Consider the following 24,530-nt stretch of genomic DNA (forward strand, 5'->3'; position numbering starts at 1 on the left):
TTCAGTCCAAGTTTGGTGGAGGAAAGTCCTTGCCTCACCTCGCTGGGCTGCATTGCTGGGAACCGCGACTTTTGCAGCTACTCCGGCCCCTGTGCACTTCCGGCGGAAATCCTTCGTGCACAGCCAAGCCTGGGTCCACGGCACTCTAACCTGCATTGCACGACTTTCTAAGTTGGTCTCCGGCGACGTCGGACTCCTTTGTGCAACTTCGGCGAGTACCGTTTCACGCATCCTTGTAGTGCCTTTTTCTGGCACTTCTCCGGGTGCTACCGGCTTCAGAGAGGGCTCCTTGTCTTGCTTGATGTCCCCTCTCTCTGCTGGTCTAATTTGCGACCTCCTGGTCCTTCCTGGGCTGCAGCAGCGTCCAAAAACACTAACCGTATGATTTGCAGCTAGCAAGGCTTGTTGGCATTCTTTCGGCGGGAAAACACTTCTGCACGACTCTCCACGGCGAGAGGGATCCGTCCACCAAAGGGGAAGTCTCTAGCCCTTTTCGTTCCTGCAGAAACCTCAGCTTCTTCTGTCCAGTAGAAGCTTCTTTGCACCCGCAGCTGGCATTTCCTGGGCATTTGCCCATCTCCGACTTGCTTGTGACTTTTGGACTTGGTCCCCTTGTTTCACAGGTACCCTAGATTGGAAATCCACAGTTGTTGCATTGCTGGTTTGTGTCTTTCCTGCATTATTCCTCTAACACGACTTCTTTGCCCTTAGGGGAACTTTAGTGCACTTTGCACTCACTTTTCAGGGTCTTGGGGAGGGTTATTTTTCTAACTCTCACTATTTTCTAATAGTCCCAGCGACCCTCTACAAGGTCACATAGGTTTGGGGTCCATTCGTGGTTCGCATTCCACTTTTGGAGTATATGGTTTGTGTTGCCCCTATCCCTATGTTTCCCCATTGCATCCTATTGTAACTATACATTGTTTGCACTGTTTTCTAAGACTATACTGCATATTTTTGCTATTGTGTATATATATCTTGTGTATATTTCCTATCCTCTCACTGAGGGTACACTCTAAGATACTTTGGCATATTGTCATAAAAATAAAGTACCTTTATTTTTAGTATAACTGTTCATTGTGTTTTCTTATGATATTGTGCATATGACACTAAGTGGTACTGTAGTAGCTTCACACGTCTCCTAGTTCAGCCTAAGCTGCTCTGCTAAGCTACCATTATCTATCAGCCTAAGCTGCTAGACACCCTATACACTAATAAGGGATAACTGGGCCTGGTGCAAGGTGCAAGTACCCCTTGGTACTCACTACAAGCCAGTCCAGCCTCCTACAAGTAGTTCCAGCCATCCTATTGTTTTCTACAACATCTGTGGTTTATCAGGTTAAGTTGTGTAAGCATCATTACTTCTCTTTGTATCAGGTGTAGAGTCGGGCCTTAAGACCTGAAACTAGCAACTGGAGGGTCAAGGGCAGGAGCTGATGTGCCTTCGAATGGGAGGAAGGGGAAGTGAAGTGGAGGGCTTAGGGCTGGGCATTTTGTATGGTTCGGAGCAGCGAGATGAGCACGGTGTCTGATTGTTCTTCCAGAGACCGATCCGCCCTGATGACACCCGGACCTCCCACATTTCTGTGTTTAACTCTTTGCTACACACAATCCTGCTGTTAAGATGCTTCTCTTTCATTAAACATTGCATTTTTGTATATTTCTTTAAGATTATTTTTGTGTTTGTGACAAAATATAGGGAATAAAGTAGTTTGTAGTTACTGGCGGAAGAGAAGACTGTTGGAGCTATAGCTTCAGTTAAGAGTGCTTTAAGTTTACCCCAAGGTTGCGTGTCATAATCTGTAGGATTTTTTTGCTGTTCTAAGCACTATGTTATTCTTATGGCGTCTTGAGAAAGATAAAAGTTTGGGAAATTGCCTTGCCCAACTAGCTTCTTTTTTGCAGTTGGTGTATTGATGTTCTTGAGTGTTACCTTTCTACAGAACTTCATTAGCGCATTTTAATATCAATGAAGAATGATTGAGTCAATGAGATAGGGATCGTAGTGCTGAAATATATGAATTTGGAGGTGAGCATCATTTTGACTATTTCAAGCCTTCTTCACTGTGACATAATTCAGCGGAAAACAAGATAATGTTCCTTTTTAACATCTTACAGTATTTCAAAATGTATTTTATTTGGCTGTATCAGAAAATTAGTATGCAAATGCAATAACTAGTTAGAATGCTTTCTCTTGTAAATTTCTGTGTCATGAAGTAATGCACTATCGTGACTCACAATACCTCTCTCTTGCCTTGTGACTGACACTCCACTGGAGATGGCTGCATGATACAGACACGAGCATGATGCTTTTCCTTGGTTTGGACTACACTGTGCAATGCAAACATGCTACACGATGACACAGTGCAAGGCAGGGGAGACGAAGGGAGCAAGTGCTGAAGCTGAAGACCTCTTCCTGCAGTGCACGGAGTCCTGCTGCCTCATCGAAATAACTCCCACTGTACAAGGAGTACCGATAGCCTTGGTTCAGTGGGGAGGGCAACATGAGACACCACCGGAGCCAGCCACCACCTCCGGAACCATGTTAATAATCTCTGACTAAAACCACACAGCTCTTTCAAATCTCAAACGAGTAAGACCTCCTTGCTAATAAAATATCATTAGATGTGTTGGTTAAATCATAGTTTTTTTTCAAAAAACAGGCCAGGCAGTGCGTTGCATCACTCATCTAGTACATGGTGTGCTAAGCATACATACTATTACTACATATTGTTTTCAGTTATGGAACACTCACTGTGCAGGTCAGCAGTCTGGGTGGAAGTTGAATCATAAACCACAACACAGTAACCCTTTGTGGCATGAGCCAGTCTGCTGTGTGGAGCGGCAGAGGCAGGTTTTTACTCTGGAAGAAGTTATTAACAAACTGACAAAATACCTTCCAGCTATTATGAGGAATGGCTTTATGTCCCCCCCCAAAAAAAGTACTTATTTTAGGAGTTTGTCATTTGAAAATGTAAAAAATGCCAAATGTTCAACCATGCAGCTTTGCTGCTGATTGTTCTGCCAGAAGTGCTCCAGCCATTCTGACAGATGCACTTTTGATGAAGAAACCCTTTTGACACAGTGAGTTTCTCACAATATGTTGGGCATTCTGTGGCTAGGGTGGCAGAGGCGGTGCCTCCACCAATCACAGGTGTTTGCCAGCCGGAATGCCAGATTCTAACTGACTTCCCTAATTTTCTAATTGTAAGAGAAAAGCAACTTTCTAGGAGGCCTTCTAGGATTTGAGAGAAACTTTGGTCAACACCACGTCCATGTGTTGACCCTGGATGCAGACTTGCCAGATGTTAGACCTGACAGCCTTAGGGTGGTCACCCCTAACTTTTTGCCTGCCTCCCTCAACTTTTTAGATACTTTTTTTGCTGGTTTTAAGACTCTGCAGTACTTTACCATTGCTAACCAGGGCTAAAGTGCATATGCTCTCTCCCTTTAAACGTGGTAACATTGGATCATACCTAATTGGAATATTTAATTTACTTATAAGTCCCTAGTAGAGTGCACTATATGTGCTCAGGGCCTGTAGATTAAATGCTACTAGTGGGCCTGCAGCACTGATTGTGCCACTCACTTAAGTAGCTCCTTAACCTTGTCTCAGGCCTGCCATTGCAAGGCCTGTGTGTGCAGTTTCATTGCCAATTCGACTTGGCATTTAAAGGTCCTTGCCAAGCCTAAAACTTCCCTTTTTCTACATATAACTCACCCCTAAGGTGTGCCCTGGGTAACCCCTAGGGCAGTGTGCTGTGTAGGCAAAAGGCAGGACATGTACCTATGTAGTTTACATGTCCTGGTAGTGTAAAACTCCTAAATTCGTTTTTACACTGCTGTGAGGCCTGCTCCCTTCATAGGCTAACATTGGGGCTGCCCTCGTACATTGTTTGAGTGGTAGCTGCTGATCTGAAGGGAGTAGGAAGGTCATGTTTAGTATGGCCACAATGGTGATACAAAATCCTGCTGACTGGTGAAGTTGGATTTAATATTACTATTTTAGAAATGCCACTTTTAGAAAGTGAGCATTTCTATGCACTTAAATCTTTCTGTGCCTTACAATCCATGTCTTGTTTAGTTGACAGCTCCCTTGTGCATTCACCCAGACACACCCCAAACACAGGATACTCAGACTCACTTGCATACATCTGCATTTTGAATGGGTCTTCCTGGGCTGGGAGGGTGGAGGGCCTGACACTTACATGTCAAAGGACTGTAGCCTGGCCTCACAAAAAGGACTGCCACACCCCCTACTGGAACCCTGGCAGACAGGATTGAACTGAAAGGGGACCTTGTACACTTCTAGGCCACTCTTTGAAGTCTCCCCCACTCCAAAAGCACATTTGGGTATTTAAACAGGGCCTCTGCCCCTACCAACTCAGACACTTCTTGGAGAAGAAACCTGAACCAGAACCTGCATCCTGCCAAGAAGTACTGCCTGGCTGTCCAAAGGACTCACCTGTCTGCTTTCTGTGAAGGACTGCTTCCTTGCTGGTGCCCTGCTGCCTTGCTGCTCTCTGACTGTGGTGAAGAAGTGCTCTTGAAGAGCCTGGATAGAGATTGCCTCCTGTTCCCTGAAGTCTCAGGACCAAAAAGACTTCATCTCTACAAGAAAGACTCCTTTGTATGGCGAAATTCGCCGCACACCCTTCCAGAAATGACGCACAGCCTGCACCGCAGTGAAAATTTCACCGCACGCCGAACCGGAACAACACAGCCTGACTTTGCATCGAGAAGATCGATGCAGCGCCAGCGTAGCGACCAGAAATTCGTTGCACGGCCCACTGGATCGACGCACAGCAAAGCCGGACCAACGCAGCCCGACTTCCAGAGAGGAATCAACGCAGGGCCTGCTGTGCAGTAGAAAATTCGACACAACGCCCTCCGAATCAACGCAGCTCCTGTGACGTCGTCCTGCCAGTGCAGGAAATTCACGCATCGCCCCCAGGGTGTCCAAAAACCCCGCAACCCAAAGAGGATCGGCGGCCGAGCACCGGAAATCGACGCACAGCCGTCCCTGCGTGAAAACTAAATAACGCATTGCCATGTGCGGCCAGAGAAATCGACGCACACCCCTTTGTTTTCACGCATCTCCTCCGCTGCGGTTCTTTGCGGAGATTTTGCACGCGAACCAGGTACTTTTTGTTTGAAAGAGACTTTGTTTGCTTTTAAAAGACTTAAGACACTTTATATCATTTTTACTGTGATATCTGAACATATACTTATTGCATTTTAATCATTTTTGAACTGCATCTTATCAGATAAATATTATGTAGTTTTCTAAACACTGTGTGGTGTATTTTTGTGGTGGTATATGGTGTTATTGTATGATTCATTGCACAAATACTTTACACATTGCCTTCTAAGTTAAGCCTGACTGCTCAGTGCCAAGCTACCAGAGGGTGGGCACAGGATAATTTGGATTGTGTGTGACTTACCCTGACTAGAGTGAGGTTCCTTGCTTGGACAGGGGGTAACCTGACTGCCAACCAAAGACCCCATTTCTAACATCAGATGTTAATGCAAAGCATATCTCCACAACTTATTGCAGAGCCCTCTGCATGTTCCATGCTACCAGTGCGCTAAACTGTAAGCACAAGCAGGAAACTGTATTTTATTATGCCTGGGGCAGGCTATTCTCTTGAATAATTTGTGTTGTTTGCTGTCATAAGATATTGTACGTGCTCATTAGAAATAACCCCGGACTCATAAACAACAACTCCTTCTTTGGCTGTTTGGCATTCTTTGCAATCCACAGGGCAATGCACATGCAAATTCATGTGACTTAACACATATTTGCATAATTATAGGCATAATTATAGGCTTGTTGACCATATAATCGTGAACGAGCAATTAACTAACACCTGTAAGTTTCCATCCAGAACAGTGTTTATGCTTCTAATATAGCAGTACATAAAGAATAATAATACAGTGGCATTTTTATTTTACAACTTTTACTTCTGTAAATGGGTTGAAATTAAACAAGCATTTGCAAAGCAATAGGTCTGGCATGTGCTTGAGTTAGAGCTATTGGCATTGTAAATTCATAACTGGACTTTTCTTGCCACATCAATTGGTCAACCCTGCCTCATAATTTCATCTTTTCCTGCCATATAATTGCAGTGGCCCTGTATATAGCTAAAGCACTGCCATTTATTGTCTTCCTCCATCTGCAGCAAAAAAATGAAAATGTTGCCATTTAGCATCATGCTAATTCCAATAGAATAAAACTTTCACCGACCCACCTTCAGAGTTGCTGGCTGGCTAACCGCAAAAAAGACATAAGACAGCCACAGAAGAGAAATAAACTAGAAGGGTCACCCAACCATATCAAGTGTTCAAACAGTCATAGTGTAATAAGGATATTATGTTGGCCTGAATCATGGTCATAACTGTACAGTTATCATTTAATCCTTCATCAGAAATAAACTTTTGTCATTAGACTGTAATGTACAAAACAGCCCCTAGAGGGCACCATAACAAAAATATCATTATCAAGAAACATGGTCATGTAACCATGTTGTTAGCCCCTAGAGGGGATAACACCATGAAAAAAACTGGAAAAGGTAATGCAGTGTAACCATATACTTAGTCTCTATGAGTCATTTTTAGAGCTAGAAGGCCTACTGCAATGATATTATGAACAAGGCCTTTAAAACAAAACTTCTCCCAGCTGTAAAACAAAGGCTGTAGCCATGAGAAAGCTCAAAAGACACTAAATGGTGGGAGGGATTATTATTTTGGGGTCCCCACTAATCTAGTGTGGGGACCCAGAGATGATGTAGACAGAAAGAGCATTTTGAAGGTGGTCTCATTGTCCTAGGAAACCCCCGAACTGCTCCCAATTCATGCCTAAAATCAATCCATACCCCATCAGGCTGTGAATACTCGTAGTAAGACACCCCAAATGCAACTTATTATTAACTCAAAAAATGTCCTTACAGCACAGACTTCGCCGTGTGTGAAACCAAACAAATGTGTACAAATACTCATGCGCAAGGCCACTTACATGCCTGCTGGAAAACACCCTCACTTATCTTCAAACTGTATTGCTATTCTACCATGCAAAAAACATAGGTGCACTAACTCTGAACAGTACATAGGGGCCCATTATAAATAATGATGTGTGCCTTTTAACGCCTGGTCTGAGCAGGCGTTAAAAATGCGGCAAAAAATGATGCAAAGAAATATCTTAGATTTCTTTGTGCCATTTTTTCAGCCCCCCTGGAGGGGGAACGCCCCCCCTTGCATACATTATGCCTGGTGGCGGCATAATGTGATGCAAGGGGGTATCAAAATCCCTGGAAACGGTGCGATCCAAGTTCAAACTGCTTCTCCAAATAAATCAGCTACTGATGCAGTGAATGCTGCACAATTAAATAAAAGCAGAGTATGAATGCCGATCGCTATCAAAAATGGAAAAAGGTGCAAATCCCAACAGGAAAGAGAATCTCATGCAACTTACCCAAATAAAGGTGAAAACCACCCCCATACGTGCTTTCCCAAACAGCTCATGGCCGCCATGTTTAACAGCGCTTTTATTTTAAAGCTGTTGCTGAGTGTCAAAGTGTTCTGAAATCGACAACGGTCTGAAATGCCAGTACAACATCTAGACCGTGATGCATACTGTGCTCTAAAAACCTAGATGTGCAAAAACTAGTGCCATTCCAATGCATACCCCCTGCAAACATGCCCCCAATGTCTAAAATGAACAAACAAAACCGAACATGCTCAAATAATGACGGTAAGCATTCCAACAAATGCTTCCTACAAGTAGGCCCACAAGATGTTAGTACGGACATTTGAAGAAAGATAGAAAAATAGCTCAAATACTGCTGAGGGAGATTGCACTGCGTAAAACCTTGAATTCGCCAAGGAGTACTTGGATAAACAATAAAAGTATACTGGTAGTTATGCAAAGCACTCGATTAAGGCCGAGCGAGATTGTGCTGTGTAGGAAATAAAAAGAAAAAGTAGTCCAGAAATCATGCGGAAAACATGGAGATGTGTATGTTTGCAGTAATTGGGCAGTGCTCTCGAGGAGGGCTAGACACCGGAAAAGGCATGACATATGCATGCCTTTCGCTAATGAACGCAAGAAAATTTTAAAAGGCAAGTCCACGAACAAATGAAAGTGATGGGCGTGACATGGTTGTGGTTAAAAGCCCAACAGAAAGACAAGAGGCCGGAAGCGCTTGTGCGCTTGACCTACAAAAACAAATGCAGGCATGCACTTGTGGAATAATATCGTTTCACGTGTTTTCAGAACTAAACCTGTGCCCAACAGTAGGTCTGTTCAAGTAATCTGATGGTTTTGCATACATACGAAATGATGCGAAATGATTTAGAGGCACGATAAACACAAATGCTGTGCAAGTCAATGACATGCTGCATATATAGCAAGCAGGGAATATGCGAGAAATAAATCACTACGCAAGAATACAGCCTCTCAGTTCACCTGTCAGCTAGCTTTCAGCATTTTCTACACCAATCAAATCATCTTTCAAAGCCCGTCTTCGCACATTGACGACCTAAAGTAGCTTTTGTTCGACCTTGGAACTGCATACTTAAAGGCAAATTCAAGAAGATCTGGCGGGAAAAAGCACGATAAATGAACACACTGCACTAAAAACTCCAGCTCGTCATGTAATGCCTGTGAATTACTCACAGAGGATGTGTCACTGTGCCATGAACAAAACGAGAACTACTTATCCGCCACGTCAGTCAGCGAGGAATAAATTGTGTCGAGCACTGTAATTGTCTGCCTCCGCAGAGCGTTTAGAATCAAACACTGAGAACGTGGCGTGCGAAGCTTCGAAAATCTGCAAACCTCACTTTCATCTAAACATCAGCAACAATGAGGAACGTTTAATGTTTGAGAGCCGCCCTCCCGCCCTCGAGTTTCTTGTCATCAGCTGCTTCATCGTGGGAGATGCCCCTAGTTCACCTTGCTTTTTTAATTCTTTAAAGCGTGTTGATGTATCGCGCCCACCCGCCATGTTCTTTGAAAATCCCTGTTTCAAAAAACAGGTAATCTGACAGAAGCCCCTTAATTCCCTCGGAGCATTGTGCCATTGTGCTTTCTTCTGTATCTAGGTGACTAGCACTGTTTGGTACAGATGGTGACAGCGGGTGACCTTCTCTCGGTATTTTGTACCAAAAGCATTCAAAATTGTGAGCTCTAACCTTTCAGTGACGGACATTCACCCCTGTGCATCAAACAGCACAGCACGCCTGCCTTTGCGGTTAGAATAGAGCCGGTGACAATCTTTATCAATGACATACCAAATGGCAGCATGCCCGCCTTTCCTGGATCTACCGCTCTGTAACAAAGAACGCTCCTTCAGTAAGATGTCAGCTCTGTTTCCCAGAGAGCACTTTTCTTTTGCTTTTACTGTCGAATCTTCATCTGTGGTAAACTGACTATGAAAAATGTACAATGTTTCATGTGAGAAAAACAAAGTAGTGGTGAATGGAATGCCTGTGTGAATCTATGCCACTGGTAATTACACTCACCTGCATTCTAGTCCATCGTTTTCTTGCCCACTTTGCACTACAAACATGGACCATGCTAGCACAGGAGTTTTAACAAGAATTATTAATGAATATTCATGTATCTTGAGTGTGGAATTTGCTTAGAAAGTGTAATAACGTAGGAAAAATAATGCATGCTTTTGAAAGTGTGATCAAGAGAAGTGGCCTCCAAAGTTCATGAAGAATACATACTAATGGCTTATTAAAATGAAATGTTGAGCATATGTATGATTAATGTTGTAACACATCGTATTAAAGGTTATGTATTATGTATTTGCTTTATTAATGGAAAGTCTTAACTTGGCGGAGGTCTTGGCCTAGTTGCACAGCCTCATGTCTAAAAGTGCTCGTAGCTAAAAGTATTTTCTCATGAGAACCGACTGCTAGAAGATGCTGTTCTTGCTGAATGTAACATTGGGAATGTAAAATTTGTAAGACTGACTTTCTCAGGAGGAGAACAATGGAGACAATGACTAGAGTATAAGCTGCACTGACGCCGCAGGCAGGATGGATCTGGTGCCTGGTGCTGGAGCAGCATCTGGGAAAACAACACCAGCCATGGCACTTTAGCCGCCCGAGGCTGCAGGGGAAGGGCTTGAGCCTCCCCCCACCACTGGCAGCACCGCTGCCAGCACAGCCGCCTGCACCACCACCAGCACCATTGACAGCAGCAGCAGCCCCAGTGGGTAGGCGTCCGAGTCTGCTGGGGAAGGGCTGGAGCCTCCCCCCACCACTGGCAGCACCGCCACCACCACTGCCACCTGCACCGCCACCAGAACCACTGCCAGCAGCAGCAGCCCCAGTGGGCAGGCGCCCGAGGCTGCGGGGGAAGGGCTGGAGCCTCCACCCCCACTGACAGCACCGCTGCCAGCCCTGCCACAGCCACCACTGAGCAGCTGTCACCGCCGGCGGGCAGTGTATAGTCATGCCTCCATGGGCTGTAGTGCGTCCTGGCCTCTGCACCAACTGTAGGTGAGACACCCAGGTGAGAGACTGTGACCTTGCACCATCTAAGATCTGCCTCACTGGGTACAAGGCCCCCTCCAGAACCAGTGGAAGAAGGCATCTACGTGCCCCTCTTTGGCAGGATGAAGCACACTGGGCACAAAGCCCCCTCCAGAACCAGTGGAAGAAGGTATCCACTCACTCCCTCCTTGCCAGGATGAAGCACATTGGGCACAAAGCCCCCTCCAGAACCAGTGAAAGAAGCCATCAACTCTCTGCCTCCTTGCCAGGATGAAGCACACAGGGACAAAGCCCCTTTTCCAGAGCCAGTGGAAGAAGGCATCCACTCACCCCCTCCTTGGCAGGATGAAGCACACTGGGCACTAAGCTCCCTCCAGTACCAGTGGAGAGGCCATCCACTTGAGAGACTGTGGCCTTGCTCTCCCCAGGACCAAGCAGTGGGCAAACCACCCACTTGAGAGACTGTGGCCTTGCACTCCCCAGGACCAAGCTGTGGGCAAACCACCCACTAGAGAGACTGTGGCCTTGCACTCCTCAGGGCCAAGCAGTGGGCAAAGCACCCACTAGAGAGACTGTGGCCTTGCACTCCCCAGGACCAAGCAGTGGGCAACCCACCCACTAGAGAGACTGTGGCTTTGCACTCCCCAGGACCAAGCAGTGGGCAAACCACCCACTTGAGACACTGTTGTTTTGCACTCCCCAGGGCCAAGCAGTGGGCAAACCACCCACTTGAGAGACTGTGGCCTTGCACTCCCCAGGACCAAGCAGTGGGCAACCCACCCTCTAGAGAGACTGTGGCTTTGCACCCCCCAGGACATCGCAGAGGGCATGTAGCCCCCTCCAGGAGCAATGGCGTTGTACCATCTTCCGGCTGAAGTGTCCCCTTTCCCCTTCCCCCTGAGGTGCCTGTGTATTTTCGACCTGATGCCCCAGCAGTTTTCTCTCCATATTGAGGCAAGAGTCAAGTGTGGCCTTTGCCTATGTGATATGGCCCTGTGGGCCACGGACATTTTGTACTGGGCATTGTCCCTCCATTTGCATATATTGTTGATACTGTTTTGTGCTTTGAGGGCGCATTTCTTGAAATGTATATTATTGCACTGACTTTACTCACTACCTTTTGTCCTTGCGTTATTCCTGAGGGGTACGGGATGGATATGTAATATTGTTGCATCTGTTTGTGTGTATGTTGTAGGGCGTGGGGGTGTTGCGTGTTGCATGTTGCATGTGTGTGTCACTCTCTTTTTCCTCCTACCCTCCCTTGTGTGCTAGGTGTGGTACTCACTGTGGTCATCTTCGCCACCGTTCACGTTCCTGGTGTAGGAGGAGGCATACCAGCATGGGAAACACCTGTAGTTCGGGCTCCATGGCGTTGTGGTTCTTCCTTGAGTCGTTTCCCTTCTGTTTTCTGGTTTCGCAGTGCTTTTGATGGCGTTGGTACCGCCCCAGAAAAGCAGGCGGATTGGCTTTTTGTAATAGGGTGGGCTGTAAATTGTCTTCCACCTGGTTGTTGGTAGTTACCGCTGCAGTGCTTGTTGCTACCGCCATGGTGGTTGGTGTGTTAAAGTGGCTGTCTGTGTTGGTGGTTTCCGCAGTGGTCAAAATTCCATTTCTTTACCGCCGGCCTGTTGGCGGTATTACTGCCGCTTTATCACCGACCGCCAGGGTTGTAATGAGGGCCATAGTGACATGGCAAGAGACATGCCTATGGTACCCTGCATGAATCTATATTGTCCCCAGCTGGCATGGTGGGCATAGTGAGTGAACAAAGGTGTCAGCTGCCTTGGAAGGGAGCCACAGGAACGCATCCCAAATAATCATTTGGAGGGGGGTAATTTAAGAAATGCATATCACAGGACCCTGTGTGTACAAACTAATGATTATGTGTTGGCATGGTGGGACACTGCTACTGCTCTTAATGGTAGGTGCTGCCTCCATGACAAAATGACATTCAGTGTGAATGGGGGACTGTGCATACTAGGGAGGTGGAAATGGACATGTGTACTCCATGGTACCTACACAAATGCACAGGTAACACTAAGTCTGACTGTGCAACGCTTTTGGCACACCTGGGAAGGGATGGCAGAGAAAAGCCCATTAGGGTACTACAGCTTACATGCTATGTGGACTGGGGAAGCATGTGGCACCCGCCAGGAGGGCGTATGATGCAGCCACATGTACAATTTGGAGGATGTCAAACAGGGACTTGACAAGGGATGTGAAGACACACCTAGCAAACACAAATGATAGGACCCATGGAAGAACCCAGACTGAAGTTGGTGGGCTTCTTATGTGGAATTCAGACGTAGGCACTTGAAACTAATCACACCACCACTATAATGTGGGGTGAGGTCCTAACAATTTCTGCCCTTGACAAAAACAACATCTAGTAACACTGGATATGGTCATGCATGATTGACATGTCATAGGAATGTGAGAATGAATGTATGACCTGGGTAGGATCACTGTGTGCCGCTTACCCATGTACCAGGATCCAAAAGTGGGTAATCTGAGGAAGTCTGTACACATACAATGGTGTGAACCTGAGACATATGGGCCCATATTTATAGACACAAAAACGGCGCAATCTTGCTAAATACAATTGTATTTAGCAAGTTTGCGTCGCTTTTGCATCAAAAAATGACACAAATGCGGTGCTAAAAAAGTATAATTATGGGCCATGATGTGTAAAACTCTGCTGATAAACAAGTCTCATCAGGGTGTTATGGGGGGAATGTAAGTGAGGGAAGCTACCCAGTAGGACAGGACCCAACCCCTCAGAGCAGGCTCAGATTGCTTATGAGAACAATCCATTTGTAACATAAATATTGTGAAAATATGTATCAATACCCATGTCCAACAGGTGTACGACACAACACTGTTTGACTCAGGGTCCCATACATGAGAAAATGACGCAACGTGGTGCTGCAGGCTAGCTTGCTGTGCTGCACTGCATCATTTTGAAAGTGCAGGGATGTGTTGTATTTACAAACATGCAATGCATCTCTGTTCTTTCCTCAGCGATGGTACACAAACTGCTTCCTACCGCCAACACAGGTACTTTTGAACTATGGTTTTGGGGTGCCTGTGTTTCAGGGATGATTGCGCATGTACAGGAATTGACACTTTCCAGAACATTAGCAATCATGAATCCTGTCTTCCACTTTCAATGTGTGCTGCAGAATGCAGCACACATTGAAATAGGAAAATAAATGGGGAGAAAAAAGTAATTTCTTTCTGTTGCACCAATTCAGTGCCACCCCTGAGGTGGTGTAGGAATCTGATGCATTTCTAGACATCTAAATATGGGACTGTGTCAGATTCCTTTGGATCCCATGGGTGTTGCGTGGGAACATCCAGAGCAACACACATGGAACTCACCTTTTATGCAGTGTAATATGTGAAAGGGCTACATATTTACAGGGCCATGACAAACTATAGAAGGTGACTTGTAATGGCCTTGTGAATATAGGGCCTGCACACTTTGCCACAGGAGCATCGAAAACTATGACACTCCGGTTGCACAGTGTGCTGCCTTGTAAATGAGGAGCTGAAAGTGCACCTTTGGAAACCTTGATTGTTAACCTGATTACTCACCTCACCATCTAGCAGAGATTAACATTAACATATCTCCATTTCATTGCAGAAGATGAACACATACCTTCTGGCCAGCTGACTGTCCTGGACATTTCCGATGATGCGGATGACCAGCTGCAAACAATACATCTGGATACCCTCCAGCAAATCCTGAGTGCTATCCAGACACTATCTCCGGTCATGGGGAGGCTAGACAGTGTTGCTAGGTCTCCATTTGATCTGCCCAACATTCAACATTCATATCCATAACCATGGGGGAAGTCCCTTGAAACCCCACCATACCTGGGCTATCTAACAATACTGATATAAAAGTGGTATAGAGTAGGGAAAGATACACATGTATTATACATCACAGTGAAGACATTAATTGATCACTGGAAAAACATTTTTTTTGTTTCTAGCACTCAAACTTTGTGTGCACAAATTTATACTTGTCTCACTTTGTCTCACTCCTCCACCTAAAGAAAACACATATAATATATAGTGTTGACACAATGCACAACACTACAACATCTATATACACATTACATCACCCAAAAATATATATCACAATTTCCATACAAAAGGTACTGAGTGCATTTGTGCTCAAAAACGTCCAAACCTATTCGGAAAAATGGGCTGCCAAATACTTTTTCAAGGACAGTCCTCTATGCTAGGTAGTGAGGATCTATACTGTCACTATTAGAAATTTGTTCGTACTGAGTAAGTGTGGTATAATACTCTATCTTGGTCTTTCAGTTCATCAATTCATAACACTCCTCGAGTTGTTGGTCGATGCGCTTCAGCCCTCTGTCTACGGGCCTCATCAGGACATAGGAAGCAGTACCTATATAGTGGTAACAAGAATTAACCTGACCCTCTTAATATCTGTGAGCGAGACCCGCCAAAATTATTCAAAAAGTCTATCTTTTTGAGCGCAGGAAGGCGTCATTATGGCTCAGATCCCAGAGCGAGCTCCAAAGGCATTTGGTGGAGACTTCGAATCCGTGCTTGTATAAGTCCATAGATCGCGAAACCTAAGGAATGCCTGTAACGCGATGTGATGAAACGCCGGCATACACAAGTTTGGCTTGGTTCCAGGAAGCAACTGGTCATAGGAGACTGCAACACCAAGCTTGTGTGTGTTCGGCGTCCATATCTGTATACTCAACAGGTCTAAATGTAGCAACATCCAACATACAGCATCTGCCAGCCCACCCAGAGCCCTAGACTCCCAAGACCCAGGATTTACATTCCTACAAACTGTGGTAGGAGTCCAGCAGGAGCTGACAGAAGAGGTGCGGGTGGGGATGAAGACCATGGTGGGCACCCTAGAGGCAGTCCAAAGGTGCCTCAGACCGAATAAGGGCAACTCGGCTGCCATTAGAGGCACCTACTCTCCACTTTGTGGCCTCCAGCAGACCCTGGCTGACATTGCTGGTGTCATGAGGCAGAGGCATTAGCAAATGCCCAGCCAAAAGTGTCACCAGTGAGGTTGCCAAAAGATTGGGGCAATACAAAATGTCTTGAAGTCCATGGAGCCGAAGCAGGACTCCCTCATTGCCAGCCTGGGTGCCTACCACCATGATGTTGCTGCTGTCTTGCAGACCCTGCAGATCCTCCTTACTGCTGTGCTGCATCATGTGTTGCCACAGATGAGAGCTGCAGTGGACATAGTATCCACATCGTCAGCCCCTGATATGTGCATGCCTCCCTCTACTTCAACACCTATTTCACCCCTGCCACGGGAGGCACCGCATGCATCACAGGATGAAGATGTGGAAGGAGCATCTTTTACCAGGAAAAATGCCCAGTAGCATTTCTCTGTGACACATGCCCACTTTCTTCTTTGCTCCGTGCTAAAGATCATGCCAGTGTCCAAAAAACTGGCACTATTCTCAGTTTGACTCTCCCACTGTTGACCTCTCACATATGTGGACTGTCATTGTGGTCAATCTTCCCTAACAGCAATATGGTCCTCCTCACTAAAGCACTCCTCTCCAAAATGTATCCCATGACATGTTCACCCCATGGACTCTGTCTGGTCTTCCAGTGGCTTGATACATCTGTTAGGGTTGTTGTTTCATGAAATGTACATCAGTACATCACGTACATTTGCACATGTAAATAAAATCACCAACTACAACCTTTCTGTTGTGTATGTGTCTAAAGCTGGACCAATATGAACATGTTACATTCTGGGAAGCAAATAAACTAACTACTTGCCAAAGGGATGTATGGATTGTAGACAGAGACAAAGCCACACAGACTGAGTGAAACATAATTGATGAATATAATATGTATGTTGACTATCAAGCAGTTCCTGAGGCTCCCAAGCATGTAATGCAACAGGTATTTTGCAGTCATTGTGACAGCTGATGTAACTCACACTAAGGTGGCTAGTCAAAGCATGAATAGTAGCAACAATTCAACATTGATGTGATAACCTAATGTTGCAAGTGTGAGTCAGAGAGAGGCAGACTTAAGTGTGCTAGTAACAAATTCTATAATTTGGGGTGAGTGCAATAACAACATTCCACCAATGCATGCACCATGACTTACCAACACAGACGAACTGCATATGAATACCCATTTATGGATGTGTATCCATTCACATGCATATTGTCATGTACTTGCCCACGGGAAATTCACCCAGTCACACATGTTGCCAAATACTGCCAGCACAGTCAAAGGCATGTACCTCATATAACCTGTGCAAAAGCACCTAATAAAAACAAATCCCTAAACTGTACCCATCCCTAGTGAAAACCACAATTTACTACAACTAACCTACACTACACACACTTACCTAAACTAAACTATCTAAACCCCCAGCAATAAAAACAACTATCTACAAGGGAAAGGGATGTAAGGGTCCTTTCGGCCCATGACTGCTTGCTTTATTTCCCAGAGTAGGATGAGCATCATGTCCGTTTTATGTTCCAGCTTGGAGACACGTATTTGAGGTCAGCCAATTCCTTCCACAAGCCATGATCAAAGTCAGTATGCAGTACCTATGGTGTGCCATGCGACGTACGTAGTTGGGGCAGTGTGAGTGGTGGAAGAGGTTGATGGTCCTGCTCCTGCAGACCCACCCTTGTCTGTGGCCCGAGCCTTGCTTTTGGTTGCTCTTCTCAACGTCGGAACCCCTTAGGGAAAGGCACTCCAGGACCACAAGGCTTTCTCCTTTTTGAATCTCTTTGCCATCCTCTTAAAGGCCTTGCTCACCTGACGTAAGTGACAATATCTTTCCCCCTCACCTCATGCTTCCTCTTCTGGGATGGAGTCATGGTCCCTGTGTAGTCATGAAGAAAACATATCATTCAAAGGTTTATTTGGCAAATGAACATCAAGAATGAAATGGAAATACTATCTTCAGACATCACATGTTGCACTTCACAAATCCCAAAATACATCTTGATGGTCAAAGTGAACATACATCTGCACAAACTCATCATTTCCATATTTATTATGGACAAGGAACCAAGGCTAAGCTAATGTTGCATAATAGCAATGCCCAATTTTGGGAAATCTAGGGATGACCATGTCAGCATTGGGTACACATATGGGTACACATATGAATAATGCTGTTTTGTGAACATGGTATGGCACACTCATCATGTGGTATTGACCATCAATGTCCCTTCTGCATCTTCCAATGCCCTTGAATCCATTGGCATTAGACAAAGTCAGCTGAGCAAGGACTGCAAGTGACATTAATTCTTTCACAACATTATGGGCCTCATTCCGACCCTGGCGGTCATGGACTGCCAGGGCCGGGGACGGAGGAAGCACCGCCAACAGGCTGGCGGTGCTTCTGGGGCAATTCTGACCGCGGCGGTAAAGCCGCGGTCAGAAAAGGGGAACCGGCGGTTTCCCGCCGGTTTTCCCCTGCCCCAGGGAATCCTCCACAGCGGCGCTGCATGCAGCGCCGCCATGGGGATTCCGACCCCCTTCCCGCCATCCTGTTCCTGGCGGTTTACACCGTCAGGAAGAGGCTGGCGGGAACGGGTGTCGTGGGGCCCCTGGGGGCCCCTGCAGTGCCCATGCCACTGCATGGGAATGACCCCCTATGTGCCTGATATGGCAAGGACACATATCTGGAAACATTGCTACATAGAATCTACGTGTGCCAGGTGTCATACGTGAGAATGGAGGGTGGATAGCTCACTGACATCAGACAGAGATGCATGAGGCATCTCCTAAATCAACTCCTGTCAGTACATGGTTGGCTGAGCCACAACTTCTTTCATACTCCCCGAGTAACTGGATGTGTCCCACCATACAGCCCATTGCCTGTACACACATGTCCAATATTCATGTCACCATGCTGCACACCAGCACTCATCACAACCATTTAATGGGTGTGTTCATGCATGCCCTACTTCTCATCTGCACAGAGATCTTGGGATAGCAATAGGTAATGCTGTCCATTGTATGAACTTGTTTGCAGTATATCCTGGAGACTATCAGGGCCAGCACTATCTGAAGATAGATTGGGTATTAGCATGCCATATGACAATGCTGTACACACATTCCTCTGGTCCAACACACATTGCCAGATCAGGGAAGATGACGGGTTAGCAATGTTGATCCATCCAACATAGTGTATGGGGCATCACACCACATGAGTGGGCAAAAAGTATGGTATGTTGACCTCTGTCCTGCGATACTTAGGGCCTTATTCACAAGGTTCGTAGTCCTGGAGGAACATTAATTCCTGTGATGTTCCTATGCACGCACAGCAGGACAAGTTCTGTGAACCATATATTGCCACCCTCCATAGAAGAGTAATTCTGGCACATGTCCCTATTGTCATCACTGTGTTTTGACTCATCAATCCTGTGTGAGATATACATACACATCACACCTAGATTGCACTGTAACAACTGTCTACCTGTGCATATGAAATTATTTTGTTAGGTATACAGTCCCCTGCAATGTTCACCTATGAATCAACAATCACATATGTTCACAGATCCTGGTCATACCAGCAAACATGTGGGCCTTCAGCGAAAGCAATCAGAACCTCCTTGACATTAGTCAGGCCCAAATGCACATCCTGGACATAACCTGTACCTTACTGTCCTTATTTATGTATAGCATATGGAGTTTGATTTTGCATACATGCACTTTGTACATGGCATTCCACACTTCATACAACATCAGACACACAATCCTTGCACTACGCACTAGACATACAGGATGACACTCACTTGTCACATCAGGGTCGCTGAAGCTTTCAACCTCTCCAGTGGTGTAAGGCTCAGGTCCACCTGCAAGACATAACATGAAACATAGCACTGCGATTGTTGAAAGATGAACACCGTGGTCATATATTGCATATTACACATGACATACAAATAGCCATAGAATCCTTCTGGTTGTAACAATTCACATAGCCCATTTGACATGTCTTAATGACATGCATTGTTTGGCCAGGTTGACGTTTACACATATATGATGAAACATCCATATAGGTCTTAGGTACATCTAAAATGTTTTTTCCCTTTTTCTAAAAGGATTACACCTTGGCAGCAGGTGTTGATCTGAGTACACACAAAGGATAATAAATCCTCTTTGAATTTTCTCATACTTGTAGAACATTGGGGTAGGTGCGTTGATTATGAGCCGGCTGCTGTTCAGTTCTTAGAAGATATTGTCTTAGATACGTTGTTGAAGACTCTCAAATGACTCACCACCCCAAGATTTTGCAAAGCTAGCTGAATATAATGGCACTCTGCACCTACATGACTCACAGAACTCACTCAGCAACGATCTATTACAACTGTTGTACCATCTCTAGGGGGTGGTGTAAACGGACTATCTGCAGCCTGGGAATCACCATTAATACTCATCCTGAGTCCCTTTCTGACCCCTGTTTGCTTCCCATGTCGATATGGTATGCTATTGTAGAAATACATTTACTTCCATGGACGTCAGGTCCCATTATGCATTGCCTGGTAGTCAGTAAAACCTGGATTCTGCTATCCATTGTTTCCTAAGGGAATAGTTCTGTTATTCCTTTGTACTGGATTCTCTCCTCCAGGACTTGTGTGAGGCCGGAACTACAAACACCTCTGATCACTCTCGTGCAGCCCAGCCATGTGACTCCGCCCTGGGCTTGCTGCTGCCTGGAACTGCTTATAAGCTACCATTTCCTGAAGCTCCTCGTCGTGCATTGGAGTTTGTTTCCTTTGTGTACTAGACCACTTGTTGTATTGTGTTCCAGTCCTGTTCCTGTTTTGCTTCAGCCTGAACCTGTTCTCTGTTTCTCAGCCCTGTTCCTGCTTGTTTCAGCCAGAGTCTGCTCCTTGTTTCTCAGCCCTGTTCCTGCTTGTTTCAGCCAGAGCCTGCTCCCTATTTCAAAGCCCTGTTCCTGTCCTATTTCAGCCTGAACCTGCTCTTTTTTTCTCAGTCCTGTTCTTGCTTGTTCCAGCTCCCTGTCTTCCAGTCCTGTTCTTGCTTCAGACAGAGCCGCTCCATGTTTCTCAGCCCTGTTCCTACTTGATTCATCCAGAGCCTGCTCCCTATTTCTCCGCCCTGATGCTGACTTGTTTCAGCCTGAACCTGCTCTCTGTTTCACAGTCCTGTTCTTGCTTGTTCGTGCTCCCTGTGTTCCAGTCCTGTTCTTGCTTGCTTCAGTCAGAGCCTGCTCTCTGTTTCCCAGTCTTGTTCCTGCTTGTTCCAGCCAAAGCCTGCTCTCTGTTTCCCAGTCCTGTTCCTGAATTGCTTCAGCCTGAGCCTATTCCCTGTTCCTGCTTTTGCCTCCTAGTTTGTTCCTTCTGTTTCTGTTTCCTCTTAGGTTATTGTGTCTGGTAAGTGTACTATCAGCCCTCACCTGTGTGTAAGTGTTTTCCTTTGTACTGGGGTTTGGCTCCTGGTTTCCAGGAGGCAATTCCTGCCCGATCTTTTGTCTAGTATTGTATGAAGTCTTAAGTGCCTAACAGTGACAGTGTGCTATTGCTGTTTTCCAGGAATTGCCACTGTGCTTCCAGCTAGACCCACAAGGGCTTGTCTTGTATATGTAAGTACAATCCTTGTTTGTGCCCTAAGGGTCCAGAGACAGAATCACTTCTGCTGCCTCCTTCCTATGGGGCATGTGGGGTGACTATCTGTAAGAGTAATCTGCACAGAGGCATTGATATTCCCTATTGCTGTGGGAAGTTCTGATTCATACCTATGTACAACCTTAGTGGTAACTCCAGTGTGGTTGTCCATTACTGATCTGTTCCCTGTTTGGTCACACTAAGGTTGCTCTGCCTTCGCTATCCTGTTTCTGTGCTTTACCATAGCTGTCTCTTCCCACTGTATGCCTTTAGCTGCTCTTCAGCTTCGGTACACTACCTCCATAGGGAGATATTCATTGACCACAAGGGGTGCTCCTCCCAGAGTCCTGACAGACCCGCCTGGAACCGTGACACGATCAGCAATACCCCTGCATTACTCTTTTCATCACATGAACATGACCATGCTACATACAACACTAGTCAAACATCCTTGTGCTCTTATGTCACAGAGGTCAGTAGATGTCATTGCTGCATAGTCATAGAAACTGAACATACATGTATTTTCCATCCCCAAGCCTCAAGATTCTAAAATCAGGTACAGACGTGTGTGACATATACAGATGCATGACAGTCTGCATGTCAGAACGAAGTACAGAGTCACATACATCATGCCTCATTTACATGAGACACGAGCATCTAAAGTGTCTCAAAATAGGATAGCTCCTGCTAAAACACCTCTCCAGGCTGGCACATGTTGACATATGCTCTGGCAGCGTGCCTTGTATTGTAAATGTGCTCACTTCCTCAGGTTGCCCACAGCACATCTGTTGACATGTGCATTGTGGTGCTAACAGAGAAAATGTCCAACAGGTATGCTAGTGACACTGATCAGTACTCGGACTCCTTTGTGTCATGCTTTGTCTCTGAAATGCTATATTGGGGTGTGATGGAATTTGTGCCCTGACATATGAGAACTATGGGCCTCATTTACAAGCCCAAGTATCACCCTGCACCACAAAAGCAACATTTCTGTAAAGTTTTCAATGGCACAGTGTGCCAGGCCATGATCACAAAGCTGGAAATGTATCATATTCAAACACCTCTGGCCCACTTGGAATGACAGATATAATTTTCCATGTTTGTCATCTTACTATGTGTGCTGCTTTCTACAGTTCACATAGACAAAAGACAATGCCATGGAAGATTGTGTATGGGCAGGAAGGTGTCATCCTGAACCCTCATCTATGTCAAGCATGTACCCTTGCACCATGGCACAAGGGTGCCTGCATTGGTGCAGGCCTGCAAAATCTGTGCCAGCTCAGGGGACAAGGACAGGAATGTGCCATATGTCATAGTTACAGCACATTGCTGCACTTGTTATGGATGCATGTTGGCGCAGCTACACGCAGCTACAAGAATTGCAGCCCTGCCCTGAGTCCTAAGTTAGTAACAGAGGCCATATGGCCAGCAGATCTCGAAATACGAGTGCAATCCAAAGTATCATCCACAAAGGATGTGTACTTACCAAATGTTCCACTGACCTTGTACCCGAGGTAGTCCAGGAGGTCACGTTCTCTACTGATGAGGTTTGCCCAGCAATGTTTCAGCTGCTGGGTTGTCCGTTCCACCTTGAAGAGGCACTGCATGTGGAAGCAGACCTTCTCTCACCACAGCGTGTGTGCCTCTGTCTTGTAATCTTGTATTACATGACCTCCCATGGTCACCATGTTTGGAAGGTAGAGGGTCACCAGCCAGAGGAATCCTCCAAACTCATTCACAGTTCATTTCTCTGATATATCCCACCCCAGATTCACAATTGACAACAAAATAAAAATACCCCAAACTACCCCCCACTACCTCTAAGAATTAATCTACCCCAAAGACAAACACCTGAAAATACACAGAAAACTACAACACAAAATACAATTACAAGGGGCAATTCAGATGTCAGGGACACAAAGGGACAGCAGACAGCACAACAGACTAAAAAAACAGCACTCCTTTCTCCACCAAAAGCACAACACAATCTCTCCCAAGCACAGGCACAAAGTGGAAGAGAAAGTGAAAGTAACTTCACATTTCCTGGTTTGAAGCATTGCTGATACATTGCATTGCTTTCTGGGTAAATTCGGCTTGTTTTCAGCCAAACCGTTAATTTTTTTTTACGCTTCACACCAATGTGTGGATGTTACATGATGCATAACAAAGTTCCATGTGAAAATTCTGAAGCGTTGGATAGGAAGAGTCATTTTTGCTGATGCGATGGCAGAAAAACCACACATGAGGACAATGTGTCTATTTTTTTATTCAATGACTGATATATGTGGAGTTCTGTATGGTGGAATGTATGTAAAGAGTCATATGGATTGTTATTTTGCCTGTGAATAGCTGTGTTTGCAACATTCCGGTCTCTCTTTGTGTCCAATGTGTGTTTTGCGAGGGTACACAGGTGAAAGTACATGCATTACTAGGATCAGACTACGCATAGGGCACAATTCCCCTGTTTGGTTAACAGCACACCTTAGAATGGCTGCCCCACATGCCAACTCCACTCCCTAGACTGGAGGATCAGGTGCAGAGGCTAAACTCTGACCTGATGGGGGGTGGTTGGAGCAATCACCCCCCCACCCCGGTGTGACTTCTAGGGGTACCCTCCATGGTGGGGGGGGGGGTGCAGAACCCTGGGAGTAGGTGCAGGGGAGGGAGAGACTCACCCCTGACCCCACTGCAATCCAAGGGTACAGACCCTGGGTTGAAGGGACAGGTTCAGGGGGTACCACCTGACCTGCAGGGAGGAGCTACTGCTAACAGTGCCCCTACTGTGTGGTATTCTGGGGGTCCCTTTTCATTAGAGGGTGCCGGATCGCAGAAGGAAGGGCAGGGGGAGGGAAGCCTTGCCCCTGGCTCTGGTCTAACCTGAAGGTACAGACCCCAGGTTAGAAGACCAGTTGCAGGTTAACATCCCTCCACTGGTGGGAGAATTGTGAAGGACTGCTTCCACAAGTAGCCTGACAACTCTGGACTCTTGGTGTACGGCACCTAGGGGGAGGGTAAGGATCTCCAGAGGAAAGGACCAGTGTCAGGTTGTCCTCCCTCACCTTGTGGAAGGGAGATTGGTCAAATGGTGTCAGGCACCTGGGGCTACTACTCACCCCCACTCTCCACAGTCACAGAGGTTGGAGAGCCTTGAAATGCCTGGGGCCTGGCTCTCATCCCTGACAGCTGTCAGTGGCCACTGTGGCTTGCTGTTCTGGTGGACAGAGGTGCTCCTGGGGGGGAGGACAGGAGTCACACCCCGGGGGTGGTGTGGGCCACACCACTGTGTTGGCCATGGTGGTGCTATCTGCTCCCTGGGATACATCTGTGAGCAAAGTAAGGTTAGTTGCTGCACAGATGGTATCTGCAGATGAGGAGATGGGTTACCCATGGGTTAGCTCA

Source organism: Pleurodeles waltl, chromosome 5 (genome assembly GCF_031143425.1).
Source record: "Pleurodeles waltl isolate 20211129_DDA chromosome 5, aPleWal1.hap1.20221129, whole genome shotgun sequence".
NCBI classification, from domain to species: Eukaryota; Metazoa; Chordata; class Amphibia; order Caudata; family Salamandridae; genus Pleurodeles; species Pleurodeles waltl.